The sequence below is a fragment of the Haliotis rufescens genome, unplaced genomic scaffold, assembly GCF_023055435.1.
Source record: "Haliotis rufescens isolate VD_foot unplaced genomic scaffold, xgHalRufe1.0.p SCAF_3, whole genome shotgun sequence".
In the NCBI taxonomy this organism is placed as follows: Eukaryota; Metazoa; Mollusca; class Gastropoda; order Lepetellida; family Haliotidae; genus Haliotis; species Haliotis rufescens.
In genome coordinates this window covers 42,044,080-42,059,955 of record NW_025964001.1, presented here as the reverse complement: position 1 = coordinate 42,059,955, position 15,876 = coordinate 42,044,080, and the positions used below count along the sequence as shown (strand labels likewise).

The 15,876-nt window shown below is 38.0% G+C and overlaps 1 protein-coding gene across 6 annotated transcripts in view; it reads right to left on the bottom strand.

Annotated features, from left to right (window-relative positions):
• Positions 1 to 15,876, bottom strand: part of LOC124123155 (EH domain-binding protein 1-like) — a 97,703-nt gene that overhangs the window by 69,576 nt on the left and 12,251 nt on the right. The window contains exon 1 of one of the 6 annotated variants that reach the window (XM_046486436.2): positions 13,607 to 13,652. The exons of the other annotated variants lie outside the window; for them this stretch is intronic. The gene's annotated coding sequence lies outside the window, so the exon portion shown is untranslated. Of the gene's footprint in view, positions 1 to 13,606; positions 13,653 to 15,876 lie in introns of those variants that run through there. 6 annotated transcript variants of the gene reach the window in all.

Here is a 15,876-nt window from a genome sequence, read left to right as displayed (position 1 = left end):
TGATATTAATCAATTCTTGTAATGTCAATTCCTGAACAAATATGAACAGTGCAGCTTCAGCAGAGGTAGTTAAAAAACTGATGATGAAACCATCAAAGGATGACACACCAGTGTTTGCAGATGCCAAATGCATATCAATTACACAATCATACAATATTAAGCAAGCCATGGCTTAATAAGGGCAAAATGACATTTTCAAAACTGCTGCCACGGTGGCCTGAACCTAGTCTATTTGAGGAAATGAACAGAACATTTAATTGAACATGTTCGTAGAATTTCTTATCACCCTGAACACATACTAAATACAACATAAACTTTTAAAATCTTTTCTATAGTTCCAACTAAACATAACAGCTACATAAAGATTCAGGCAACAGTGGGTGTTGCCTTGCATGCACTTCTCATCTGCAGAAAATACAGGAGGTTTATTCAACAAACCAATACAACAAATAAGTAGATACAGTCTAATGTGCCACTAGTCCTAAGCCTGAGTCTAGTAAATTTCTGTTCAGTTTAGAAAGCTCAGTTAACAGTAGTCCATATAATAGCACTAAAATCAACTGAAAATGATGTTTAAAGCCTTGTTTGGGCTAGTAGACTCAAAAGATTCTGGCACAGAATGTAAATATTGCTTAGTTCCTCATGGACAGTTATCGGCAATTATTGACAGCACAATATTGGATTAACATTACAAACCATAGGCAACATCAAGGTAATCCACAACATCAAGACGTCAACTCATCATTCGCATACAACTCACTGGTATGTTCGTTATGTAAACTGACATCCTACCCCTGCCCTAATTAGCCAGCACCCCCAGGCAATGATACGCATTGATCAGTAATCGTTAGCGTTATGTAGGTTACACCTGGAACAAACACATGTGGTGTGATGATGTGTGTGTGTGACAGGTGTCATTCATCACTGTCCTGCTGATGGAGATGTTTCTGTCACACAGGTATGTTCATAAAAGCTGACACTAACAGCTAGTCTCTGAAATGAAAATGTTTTACAAAAAAAACAAAAACAGTTGTTAAATTATCTTTATAAAATGTAATAAAAATGAGCTCAGAAAATCTATTCAATTTCAGAAACTAAAACTGCAGTAATCTAGACTTGCCAACTGTCATAGATTAGCAACTGGGCTCCTGTGGATGTATTTGTTTCAGGGTCTGCATAACAGACTAATCATGCTAATACAGGCCTTACATTTCTTCTGGTTTGGTGTATGGATCTGAAAATTCAGGAAATATGTAACATCAGAATGAAAAGGTTTTTTATCTACATCTGACGATAAAGATTACTTTGAACATAAAAATAGCAATGAAATGCTGCTGTCAGATTTTAGAACTACAATATTTTAAATTGACCCAAACGAGGCCAAGATATAAAAAAAATCATGTTTATCACCCTCCTGATTCAAATCAAACTTTAAGATGATTACAAAAATCCTAAAGGATGCATTTTGAACATAAATATTTTTTATACCTAGTACTAAATTTTCCACTATCAAAATCTAAAAACCAAAACAGAAAGAAAGTCTGGCCTAATGTCACACTCTCAAGTTATTTAAGAAATAAACGACAAAAGGGAGTTATTTATTGTATACTAAAACACTGCAGGGAGAATAAACCATGAGGGGCACAGCCCAGAGTGGTTTATTCTCCTTGAAATGTTTTAGTGTACAATCAACAATGACAATGAGTCGTTTATTTCATATATGAGATAATAAAATTTATTTGCAGCCTCTTTAACATGTTTAAGCATGTTAACATGTTAAGAATGTTTAACAAATTTACAATCTTTCAAAATATTTCCCCTTTTTAAATAATGATTACTCCCTGAATACAATCCGATCTCAGAAATGTAAGAAAAGTCCATTTTATGAACAGAGGGGTTAAGAAATGTCAGACCACAGTTGAATATGGGTAAGTGAACGCAGGGTTAACCTAATGACTTGTTCTGCAAACAATTGCCCATACAATAAACATGATAAAAACAAGAAAGAAATTTCGACTCACTAGTAGGAGAATTGTAACATTGATCAGGTAAGTTTGGGGTGTGTGACCGAGTGCCTATCATTCTTCCTGTGAGTGACTCACTGAACTGAATACTTTTAGAATCTGGAGTCCAAACCCAGACCAGAGGATAATGGCAAGCTCCTCGCAGCGATAGCCCGTTCGCGGAGCTCTCTATACTATCGCTGCCACCAGTCAAAACTCCCCACTGTGATAGGTGGCCCCAACCATGCTTGGAGTTAAACTCGCAACCGAATGACCGTTACATTTACAAACAAATGCAGCTGTCGTGACGCCGAATACACTTACCCCTGCTAAATTACTTTCTTTGTTTGTCAAATTGAATTTCTATTTCAATAAAACTACCATGTTATTGATATAGTAAGAATGTAAGGGAGAAATGGTTGATTTTCCTTCAGCATGTTCAGTCTGCAATCTCGAACCAATCTGATTATACAAACAACAAAGTAAATTCATCTGGAAAACATGGTCAGTCATAAACCTTTTCAAAATTCACTATGATGGCATTCCCAAAGGCATAAACAAAAGTATAAACGGTACTACATTTGGGGTTAGAGGCCAAATTTCAAGATTCTTGTAATGGCCGCACCCACACTGGTGGCAGCGATGTTACCGAGAGTGTAACGAAGGTGTCACGCGCTGGAAAGGAGCTTGGGATAATGGTAGCAAAGGGGCACAACTCTGCACAGAGAGTTGCAGACAACAGTGTCATATCTGCGGTCATCTGCATAGGACAAACTGACATTGTACAGGAATACAGCAGTTCACTGTCAAGCATACATTACAGGTTGTAGCAGGATTATGAGGGGTAAATGGGGGTTTTATGCATCCCACATTAGGCTGTATATACCATGAGCCAGAGACGAGTGGTATAAAACCTAAGGAGGGATGCCTAAAACCCCATTAGTTACAATGCATTTATCTTACTTTATCATTATGTAATCTGCTATTGTGAAAGAATTAAAACAAATTCAAAATTGATAGAAAACAGATGTTCGATTGAGCTGAGGTTAACTTGTGCTATGTCACGTGCCTTTTTTTGACAAGGAGTGAGTGAGTATGGTTTTACGCCGCTTTTAGCAATATTCCAGCAATATCACGGCAGGGGACACCAGAAATGGGCTTCACACATTGTACCCATGTCGGGAACGAACGCTTTAACCACTAGGCTACCCGACCGCCCTTACTGACAAGGAAAAGGCATGCAGCAGGGAATAAGATATATAATAAGGTGTATATTCTCCCTCTCAGACATTTATTTCCCTCGCAGGTAGGATACATAGTATTTTATCAAGATCATGTGGACCAGTATCTCGTCATTCTGCAATTGAGGTATGATAAGGTCATTTATAAGCTCCTTAATAGTCTTGTGAAAAATGTAAGGACTAGTTGTCACAGTATTTTCTCCAGAATGTAGTAATGTCACCATGGTAACATGGACACCTATTCTGAATGAGTTGTGAAGTAGCTGGACTTGGCTCATATTGTTACCTCTGGCCATGGTTGATTCCACTTGGAGCAGATAAACCAAAGGTTGATGTTTACCAGCAGCGTATGATCATGATGATGACACACTATATCAGCCTCCTTACAGCAAAGATTCACTTCTGTCACATGGCACCAATATGTATCAACCACTCAACTGAGTGACACCGGAGTAACACCTGAGCCAGACATTTTTCTCAATGACAAGAAGGCAGTATGTACTTATTCTGCTGGACTAACCTTTTGTCCTTTAAAATATATCCTTTTTATAACAGAAGCAACTCCATTTAAACTTAAAAGGAGACCAAGTAAGATTGGAGAAGATGTGGAAAATCTAGACTTGCTTCAATTAGGGCTATAGCTTTACAATAAGGGCCATAGCTTTACAATAAGGGCCGGGCAGAAGGGAAATTAATGTATGACTGAGACAGGCTATTATTCTGCCTAAATGTAGGGACACTTGAATGACAGTGATAGTGCAGACTGATTACATTAGATAAGTTGACACAACCTCACAAAATACTTTATGCATGGAAATTCAATGTTAAACAAGTATATTTCCACAAAGTATTGGCACAAGGCCAACACAGCCCAGGTTAGGTGGAAATATGAAAGCCAGTTGCATTGAGAATTACATCTGGGACAATGAAGAGTTCTACCTGAGTGGCTCTGTAGAACAGCAAATATATCAGCCAGGGCAATATATTGGTACCAGGGTCTGGAGATACATTTCATATCATCCATATCACATGTAACATGTGTACTTTAGGATTGACTGTGTATTTTTTTCGGTTCATTGAAGTATGAATCGGAAACCCGATGTGCAAACTATGAATCGCGTAGCGGATTCTTACAAAAGTTTGCACATCAGTTTTTCGATTCATACCTCAATGAACCGAAAAAAATACACAGTCAATGCTTATGATTAAATTCGACCACGTAAAACATGTTTTATCTTCAATAGTTTAACCAAAAACAGTTGTATATATCAAAACATACAAAAATAACGATATTAATAAACATTCCAGGTGTAGGAATACATAATGTGGTGTGACATGAATCAGGTGATCGTTTAATTTTACACAAAATTTGACACGCCTACACAGTCAAAGCCAATCAACGGAGAGTAGGATCAAAACAATGTCCATAGGCCGAACCGGAAGAAATATGACTTGGAGAAAGCGGCTGTTTCTAATGACATGGTCAGTTACTGCCAGATTCAAACATTAGTTCCCTGAAAACGGAAAACACAGTTGGATAAATGTTAGTTAGAAATGAACCCCGAAGAAAGTTGTGGAACCGGGGCGAGCGGGAGAAAATACAGGCAAGCGAGCCTGCACGCTTGCTGTTTCATTCCTTCTCGGCCTTCGGTTTCAAATGGTAGTTTGGACAATGAATATGCATGAATGTCTCTAAATGTCCTGTGCATGACGATACACGTGAGCAGAAAAGAAATTCCCTCGACTGATATATTGGGATTCCCCAACATTCCGCAGTAACAAAAGTAGTCCTTTTCAGTGGGCATGGCTTAATTTTTTTTTACATTCATTGGGAAATGAATGCAATAACAAGTGACCAATTCAGCTAATCAGAAAGCAGGAATTACAATGAACACAACGAAAATTTAATTATTGAACCATAAAGCTACAGAGCAAAGCTAACTGAACTCTACGGAACATTGCAAAACAAATAGAAACAGCTTCAAACTTAGACTAACATACAGTCTATGAAATCTTTTATCACACAATACATTTCTCTCCTATTGCTGCAGGAGACATAGATACTGATTATGTATGAAACACAACAGGTTGGGAGGCCGATGATGACATAATAAAAGACACATGAATGGACTCACCAACAAACAGAATAATACAACCTGCGTGTTCATGCTGTTTTTTCAGTACTTAGCTAACATACATGTTGCAGGAACTTCACATAGGTATAGATTTTTACCACTTTGATTAAACCTGTAAGTTCTAACAGATTCAATACTATAATGAAGCCCAATCTGGGATTCAAACCTGCAAGTCCTGGTAGTAGTCATGGCATGTATTTCTGTCGTAAGCATTTTGGTTCCTTGAAAGAACGTCTCTTTGGAAAAAAAACCACATGTCTACTACAAGACAACCTTAAAACAGAAAGTCCCATGTTTGTAGCTACAAGAAAGTTATGCACTTACAGTTTAATGCCCTTGACCCTAGTTTCAACCAATCCAAGGCTTAACGATTTCTTGTCGAAAACATAGACAGAAGCTCTCACAAACTTGGGTTGGTTCAGTACACAAGAAGAAAAATTGCTTTAACCCCCTGGATGCCAGAGGGACATATATGTCCTTCCTCTACAGCCCTCACTTTGAAGTCGTATAAAATTCAAAATACATCACCCACACAAATACACTTTAGAGTTTTGAATAAGGTGGGAAATTCCCTGTTCTGTGATATCATCCACTGGCATTTTAGGCCAAGCAAAATTACTGAAAATGACCTCTGAAAATTAGGTACATCGTAAATGTCGCCATTTTTTACACATTACTAAATCACCACTCACGGCGTTATTTACAGCATGTTTTGAAATCTATATTTAGGATATTTACTCGGAGAAATGATATTCAAAAATAGCATATTAGGGATCACGGGTATCTGTCTTTTATGAAATCACCAATGATCATTCAAAAACGTCTCCGATAACCCGAGAATCGTTTCGAATGTTTTGGAAAAACGAAAACACGAACGCCGAAGTGAACTTTCCGCCATATTGGATAGTGTTTACAAAATCACGTTTCAGGTACACCGGTTATGAGGCGCCTGTAACATCGCGTATATTTAAAACTTAGCTGCCATACACACATCCTTGAATTCCTCATACATTTTAGAATCAAATGACCAATGGTCTTTGTCACCAATACAAAGTGGCTGGATGAAATCAAGCAAAATATGTTAGGTGTGAAAACGAACGCTGTGCTCGAAAAACTGAACTTGTTTGAAATGTAAACAAAGCAAAATACAGATTTTACACAGTGTAGCATTTTCTCCTATTTTGAGCTATCCATTCGTCTATTCTGTCAAGACATTGGCTCAACATTTTTAGAATATGCACAGGAAGAGAATAGTAGGAAAAATTAGGGAATTTAAAATAGATACATTGCAATGATTTGATATTTTCAACAGAAATTGTCAAAGTTACCGTCCTGTGTGACGCCATGACTGACGCAAAATCACGCACAACGACAACGGTATTTATCGGAATTTCTGCCTATTTCGGTTCTTTTCAATGAAAATTATAACAACAAATAACAGTACATAGATTGTCAGAATGTTTCTGATTACTTACATGTCACATTTATGTATATGCGATCCCTGAATCAACGAAAGTCCCCTCGTAAAATCCCGCGTACTGTTGACAGTGAACACGCCATTTTGTAAAATTCGGTCACAGGTAGTGATGTCATACATCAACATTGTTGTACATATTTGGTAATTTCTTTGAGGTGAAGGTCCTTGAATGAGAGTGCACACGATCATTGTATCATGCTATTTACAGTTTCAGTTATGGTGTATATTTTGCATGTCTTTTATACATTTTTTCACACAATTCATTGCACTTTGGATATTTGTCAATGTTCAAAATGAAATCATACGTACATATAGGCCACAACATGTATGAACGAACCTTTGATAATCTCCTGTTGTTTGAACATTGTTTACATAACAATGTGATAGGTTTATAGTGTCCACTACGATATTTCTTTCCTTTGGACAAGTGTTACAAGATGAAGTGTAAATGTAACTGCAGCATGTACGTATTTCTTTGGATGTGTAATAAGTCAATATTATAAGTTCATATAACCAATGTCCATGAATAGCCGTTTCATTTTATTTTATAACAAGTATTTGTCACAGAAGTGACGAAATGTCCCCCGCCTGTATATACACCAAAATACCAAATATGAAGACAATCCAGCGATTAGTTCTTGAGATATCGCGGCAACACCGTTTTCCAACTCCAAAAGCAGATTTGCCTGCTGTGACCTTGAAAATAGGGTCAAGGTCACCAAAACCGACTGGTGTCTGCGGTGTCTGTATATACACCATAGTTCCAAACATGAAGACAATCCTGCGATTAGTTCTTGAGATATCGCGGCAACACCGTTTTCCAACTCCAAAAGCAGATTTACCTGCTGTGACCTTGAAAATGGGCTCAAGGTCACCAAAACCGACTGGTGTCTGCGGAGTCTGTATATACACCCTAGTACCAAATAGGAAGACAATCCAGAGATTAGTTCTTGAGATAACGCGGCAACACCGTTTTCCAACTCCGAAAGCAGATATGCCTGCTGTGACCTTGAAAATGGGGTCAAGGTCACCAAAACCGACTGGTGTCTGCGGAGTCTGTATATACACCATAGTTCCAAATATGAAGACAATCCAGTGTTTAGTTCTTGAGATATCGCGGCAACAAACAGGTGGGACGTACGGACGGTCGTGAATACTATATCCCCCGCTTCGCGCTTTCGCGCGGCGGGGGACAACTAAAACTGAATACAGTCAGACTTGTGATGTGTTTTCAATCCAGGTCGCCTTATACACGGGAGTATAGGATTTTGGGTTGATTTTTAAGGCGTGTACAGGGGGGTCGTCTTATACGTGGGGTCGCCTTATACACAGCGATATACGGTATATTACTTTAACAAAATGGATAATATTTTTCGGTAAAATATATGCACACATTTCTGAAATGTCTTGGTCTTGGATTAGTCTTTTATGTCGTTGGATACAGAGAACAATGATATCTAACGATTCGCCAGGTGCGCGTTAGTCCCAAACAATTTACGAATTATTCCTCTCGTTTTGCATTACATAATCAATGGTTTCATTCTTTTTTCAATATTGTGATCACAGGATAGTAAACAGTTTACTTTATTTCTCCAGGAATTGTAAAATGGATAAAAATATAACCCATGCCAGGTACCCAGTTGGTTTATACGATTATCCTGATATTTCTTTACCAATAGAGCTTTCTTCGCATCTTTTATTGTGTAAGAAAAAATAATATAATCATGAACAAATATATGTCCAATATTGAATATAATTTTGGTTGTTTTGAAACATTCTTTGGGGTATTTCATTACGTAAATTGATGCCAAACAGGTGCGTGTCTTGTCCAGTTAAGACACACGATAAACTAGCTAATTGTTTACATATTCAAGACATTATATTTAATTGGTGAAAGCAGCCATTTTATGTTGCGTCGAAAAAGCATCAAATTCCGTTCCACACATCGAGATTTTCCATACCATGAACGAAAATTAGGGGAGATATATATCAATCAAAATACCAGTGTTGTCTTTATCCGACGTTATCAAAGACATAAAACCAGCCATGACGTCAAAAGGAATGGTGTTATTTTTAGGGCATTTCATAACATTTGATGATAAGGCTAGTGCTCCATTAATAATGATGCAACATTAGTCAAATTACACTTACACATTCAGGAGAATGTTGGAATCTAAGGACTAAGTTAGAGGTTAGATAGGGCCATCCATTTCTCTATTACCTCTTCTTAATGAAGCACGATTTCATCATTTCTTATGGGTCTTTTTTACAACTAAATGTATACAGTTTTTTTTATCGATATTTGTGTTGGAATAGTTTGGTTCCTCGTGAACAAAACACCACGAAAATATATTATCCTTACCCACGGCTAATTCTCATCAAGTGACCTGAGTTACAATAAACTAGTGCTAAGCTTAGCGGAGTTATGCCCCCTTTTCTTTGTACGTGTGTAACCTCTCTGTCGCCTTTTGACGTCATAGAGAAAAATCAGTTTTCGTCATTTACAGCAAGCTATTTTTGGCATTGCATGTTTGTCGTTATACATACGCATATAACTCCATTTGGTATATAGTTATGTCGTTCAGATATTAGGCAGTATTTTGTTCGCTCACAGATTCCGTAAAGCTTGTAAATAAAAAAAATCGTCGCACAGTACTTTTATCGGTGTACGATAAAAAGTGGAGAAATTTACTGTTTTTCAAGGCAGAAAAAATTCTCAGGCAACACTTAGAAGTGTATTTTTTAAAAACCGGTTCAATATTTGCAGTTAACTCTACACCATCAAATAGGAAATTTAATATTCTCCACCCCTGCGTAATTTTATATCCAGAGGTAGATCCAGTGCCGCGTGAGCGCAATTCTCGCACAACCTTCACTTTTCCGATCTTAGGAAAATGTGCGTCAGAAAAAAAAGTCGGCATCCAGAGGGTTAAGAATTACCATTAAAGTGAACTTGATCGTCAATAAACGTTGCTCTAAGTCTTGCCACTTCATTGTCACAACCTAAGGATGATATGTACCAAATTTCATCCTACTACACCAAACGCTTCCTGAGTTATTGTGATAGTAGTGATACATTTTTTAGTATATGGCCTTGAAAGGCGTTCAGTATCAGTTGGAAGTATTTCAAGAACATTCCAAAGATCCATCCAGCACATAAACCCAATCAGGTTTACCAATGAAAACTGACAGAGTGCAACAGAAAACTTTCATATGTCTACGATACACAAGGAATCGGCAACATAAACGGAATGAAACGAAAAACTAATCAACATCATAAAAGCATCATAAAACTGAGAGCACACTACTGAAAACATGGAAACAGCAGAACTAAACACACAGAACGCAGCCTTCCAACCTAGGCATGTGCAGAATAAAAAGCAAGTTGACAGTCATTTCTTGAAGATCAACAAGGGAGTATATTTACATATTGCAGCACTAATATAGAATATGCTAGAAGTGTACCATTATATTAGCCCTGTAAGATGTGTGACAAGTTGTGACAAATTGAATGAACTGATGTAATTGATGTAATGTATTCTCATTACCTAGATGTTTAAATTTAACAAACTTTGCACGATAATAACTAAATACTGAAGTTATGGTAAAGTAAACAATCAAAGGAGGAAGACTCACAGTCAAACTGACTGAATACACAGACTTGTCAGAGTAGACACCAGCTAACCACGCTAACAACTGCTGAGATGCTCAGTTAACAATCCATCAGACAGACAATCTGACAGATAGTCCCACAGAGATGCTTATTTAAAGAGCAATCAGGAAGTAGACAGATCTGTGCTCCATGGGCTGGACTGAGACTTGAGTTAACCTCTGCTGTATTGTGTACACACTGGTGGAAGAGATGAATGTCCACTCTCGTGTAGTCAGTCATCTTCCCGAAGCAAGAGAGTTAACTGACTTCAAAAGTCAAATTTCAACACTTGCCGAACAAGGCTAGAATTCCTGGGCTCGATCAAAGTGCCACAAGTGGCTATTACGAGTTATGTCCCTTCTATGCCTCTACTATGGACCAATCAGATTCAACCTCCCGTATCACTTGCATTTGCGTCAAACAAAATGGCGGCGCCCAGTCAAGACCATCTGATCGATAGTCGAAATGTATATTGTAATAAAACGGGCGTGGTGGTACACAATGTTGCTTTGCAAATCCTGCAAGCGTCCAAAGTCTGTATAGCAGAATACAAACCTGATGCTGACTTCATTACGCAATTTTTATTGGACTATGCATAGACTTGTTAATCCAGCCAAAGATAACTCCATAATGCCAGCCGAGTTTGGCAAGGGAGGAAACTGGACTTTTAAATATTCAGTTGCTTCGGGAAGATGGCATATACTCTGAAAAGTAGACTCACATCTAGGCTCTGAAATGAACATACATATTTTACGGATAAAATATTTGTTAAAAAATAGTTATGAAATATGGTTTAGGGAGCCCAGAGGCTCTCTTCATTTTCTAATACAGCAGTAATCTAGACTTGCAAAACATTATAGACTTGTATGGACTGTTCTGGACATATTTGGTTCAGGGTCTTTATGACAGACTATCTCAAAAACTGTGTGCCTGATAGTAAGAGAAGTTGACATCCATAGCTTCTCTCTCTAGTGTTGAGGATAGCAAAGCTTAATATTACTGGTATCATAAAAAATATAATTTAAGAATTTGGATATATCACATATTGATAATTACAAAGGATATCGAGAAATAAAACTCTGTCTGTACAATTTGTCTCTTCTCATTCATTGCACCATCGGCAGCTCACAGTAAAAATGTGAATATATGGAGCAGATACCTATTATACTCCGGACATACGCAGTAATTGTATTAGGGTGGCAGCCTTGTCAGTAATCATGTAATTAAGAGAAAATGGACGTACAAAGGTCAGGGCTGTAGTGTGAAGGAACTGAACCTGTGATTAACATGTCGGGCCCGGAGTGTGTACAACACTCATCATGTACGTACACTGCCACAGACAGGATATATCCGCCTACAGAGTCTGAGAGGATCATCACTTAATTAAGAGCTCTTATCAATAGCAAACCTGTATGAAACTTTGGCTGGGACGATACACTAACTGTGCGATCCGATACGTATCACAATACCTTGCTCATGATCTGATACGTATCACGATACTTACATGTGCTCTTATCTGTGGTATGTAGCCATCTTCTTCACAGACACAAAGACCTGGCACAATGACGATTTATAGTTGGCAGACTCAAATATGGTGCAATCGATGAAAATAGTTATGTTTTCACTATTATTTTTCACTACTAATTAGTGAACACACAATGACAGAGAACACACTAATTAGTGTTTAGTGTAACAATTATTAAATCAAATATTTAAGGTAAGAATTTATATATTTTTACTACGTGTGCAACTGTGATCGATGCTTGTATAGAGAAGTAAAAATCACGATCCATCAGACCTCTGTATCATCCTACTACTAATGAAAACACATTCTGAGGATTTCTGACGAGAAATGTGAATGCTCATATGCCAGTATTCTGCTAGCCTGTCTTCATGCAATGTATCCTTTATATGCCAAGCAATAACATTTGACGGGAGTTAATTTCTGACTTGTGTATAGACATTTGCAGAACTAATCCTGAGCTTTCGGAGACAGTCAATACAAGCACAGGATCAGTGTTGGCCTGGAAAAACAATCATTACTGCTAGAAAAATACTGAAATATGCCATTTTTAATATTAACAACATAACAAAAGAATACATCTGATGATACCTGGTACTGATAAATATTCACTCCCTTGGTATGTTCTGAACAGCCAGGTAAGTGATGGCAGACCACAAATCAAGTAAATAGGTAAAACACGTCTATTAGATCTATGAATGTGTATATTTAACATTTGTATTCTTCCATGAAAACCCCACTTGTCATGCTTATACCTGAGGTATGTCTGTCATAGAGACCCTGAAACAAATATATCCAATACAGCCCAAGCAAGTCTATAATATGTCAGCAAGTCTAGATGACTCTGAAAGTCTGAGAGAGTCTCTGGGCTCCTTTTTATGATATTATTATAACCATAATTTAACAATTGTTTATCTGTAAAATATTTTCATTTCAGAGACTAGATGTCAGTCTAACATGAGGCGGGTTAAGTAAATTTCACAATGACAGGAACATTGTAAAAAGAATAGTACTGAGTATTAAGTGTAAATATGTTTCATGCATGACTATTTGTCTTGGACTATAACATAGGTATTAGATAGTGTCATAAATAAAAATATAAAACTTAACGCAAATCAACATAATCATGTGTTTGGAAACAGAACCCTTCAACACTCAGAGTTTCTTCATGGGAGTTCCTCATCTACAGCTGTGCTAAACATCCCACACGACCACACCCTCTGTGAGTGTACAGCTACACTCAGTAACAGGGAAACACTGAGTGACTCCACTGAAACTACCACTGACTCTTTGTACTTGACATGTATCACCTGACAAACACAATAAACATACAGCCAAGACAAAACTCATGTCTGTCATACTTGTCATGCTAGCTTGGCACAGGAAGGATAAACACAACATGTGACTGTAACAACCACTGACACAAATATCAGTTGGATCATCCTGCGAACATGGGTGCACTTTGATGACCGACACAACCCAAAACAAAACATTCCATAAATGATCATCATGCAAATACATCTGTCTGTCTCTATTACGACACACAGAAGACACAAGGCCATTGATCTATATTTACCAAGTTATAGACACTCAAGAACTTCTGCGTTGCTGAGGTTGTAATGGCACACAGCTGTGTGTTATGAATGAAGGATGAACTCAGTCATGGTGTAACACAATCCCCATTTCTTGGAGTCATCTTAACACACTATCTGGAATGATGCAGGAGGAATGCGAGTCAAGCAGCAGGTATCCTGAACATAGACCTCACATGACCACATGGCTAACTGTTTTGATCTGTAGGCTTGATATGATTCACATCAGTCAGCACACAGCTTGCTCTGATCTAGAGCTCTGTGTCAAGCAGTGTATCAGTGTATGTACCATGGCAGGGATAGACAGACACTATTCTGTTATACCTCAACAAGTGAAAATCAAGAGGGAATAGTTGATTTATTCTTAAATCTAGTTACTTTATGTATACATTGTTTGATTGATTGTTTGTTGTCTAACGCCGCTTTCAGCAATATTCCAGCTATATGGCGGTGGTCTGTAAATAATTGAGTCTGGACCAGACAATCCAGTGATTGACATCATGAGCATTGATCCACGCAATTGGGATCAATAACATGCATCAACCAAGTCAGCAAGCCTGACCACCCGATCACGTTAGTCGCCTCTTACAACAAGCATAGTCGCCTTTTACGGCAAGCATGGGTTGCTGAAGACCTATTCTACCACGGGTTACTTTAAGTAAACAAGTTGCAATAACTTGGGTATGACGAATGATATCTAAGTTCTAACCATGCATGGTTGGCAGCAGCAATCATTATGTAGCTGAACGAAATATAAAATTATTGATCCATGGATCCTATGATTACTGAAGACTTCATAGGATACATGGGTGAATAATTTAAAAAAAAAAATTGTACAGCATATCATGGTATATTCCTGTGGTATAATACAGTACATGTATAACTTATTTAAGCTATGTGTGTGTACTCAGTGTATTTAATGTGGGCTATCTGGGTCTGGTGATAGTGTGTATATCATGTATATATCATTGTGGGCTATCTTGGTCATAGTGTGTTATTAGTGTAATGTACCATGGTGGGCTATCTAGGTCATAGTATGTATTCATGTATGTACCATGTGGGCTATCTGGGTCATGGTGTGTATCAGTGTATGTACCATGGCGGGCTATCTAGGTCATAGTGTGTATCAGTGTATACACCATGGAGGGCTATCTGGGTCATGGTGTGTATCAGTGTATGTACCATGGTGGACTATCTGGGTCATGGTGTGTATCAGTGTATGTACCATGGTGGGCTATCTAGGTCATTGTGTGCACCAGTGTATGTGGCATGGTGGGCTATCGTAATCTACGTCATAGTGTGTATCAGTGTATGTACCATGGTGGGCTATCTGGATCATGGTGTGTATCAGTGTATGTGAGTGAGTGAGTGAGTGAGTGAGTGAGTGAGTGAGTGAGTGAGTGAGTGAGTGAGTGAGTTAAAATATAATGTCGCATCAGCATTATTCCAGCCATATAGCGATGAGACCAAGTTTAATATGTTTACAATTGAGTCATCTATGCAAAGTAATATTTAAAATCAATTCATGCACACTATTTTTAAAAACAATTTATGAAACATATTTGAGCATAACAATATAATACAGTTTTAAAACACAGGCTATAGGCCACCACTGACCAGTTAGGCCACCTCGCTTGGGATCATGGGGACTTACAGTACCTTGGCTTCCTGCATGATACCCCAGCAGGATTTACGTCATCACTGGTGGTTGTGTATAATACTAGCCAATATTAAAAATTGTCAGCACTGAGTTGGCTTAAAAACACTTGTTGATGATAGTAACATCAATTATGATAGGATAATGTGTCACACTACGTTAACCTCCTGGACAGAGCCTTCAATAATGTCAGTTGATATCAGTGTATGTACCATGGTGGGCTATCTTATTCTAGGTCATAGTGTGTATCAGTGTATGTACCATGGTGGGCTGTCTAGGTCATGGTGTGTATCAGTGTATGTACCATTATGGGCTATCTGGGTCATGGCGTGTATCAGTGTATGTACCATTATGGGTTATCTAGGTCATAGTGTGTATCAGTGTATGTACCTTGGTGGGCTATCTGGGTCATGGCATGTATCAGTGTATGTACCATGGAGAGCTATCTAGGTCATGGTGTGTATCAGTGTATGTACCTTGGTGGGCTATCTGGGTCCAGGAGTGTACCAGCATGATCAGTTTATGTACCTGTGGTTGGGAAACTGTGAATTCCAAACTATGAACACATGTAAAATGCATGCCAAGAAATGCTATACA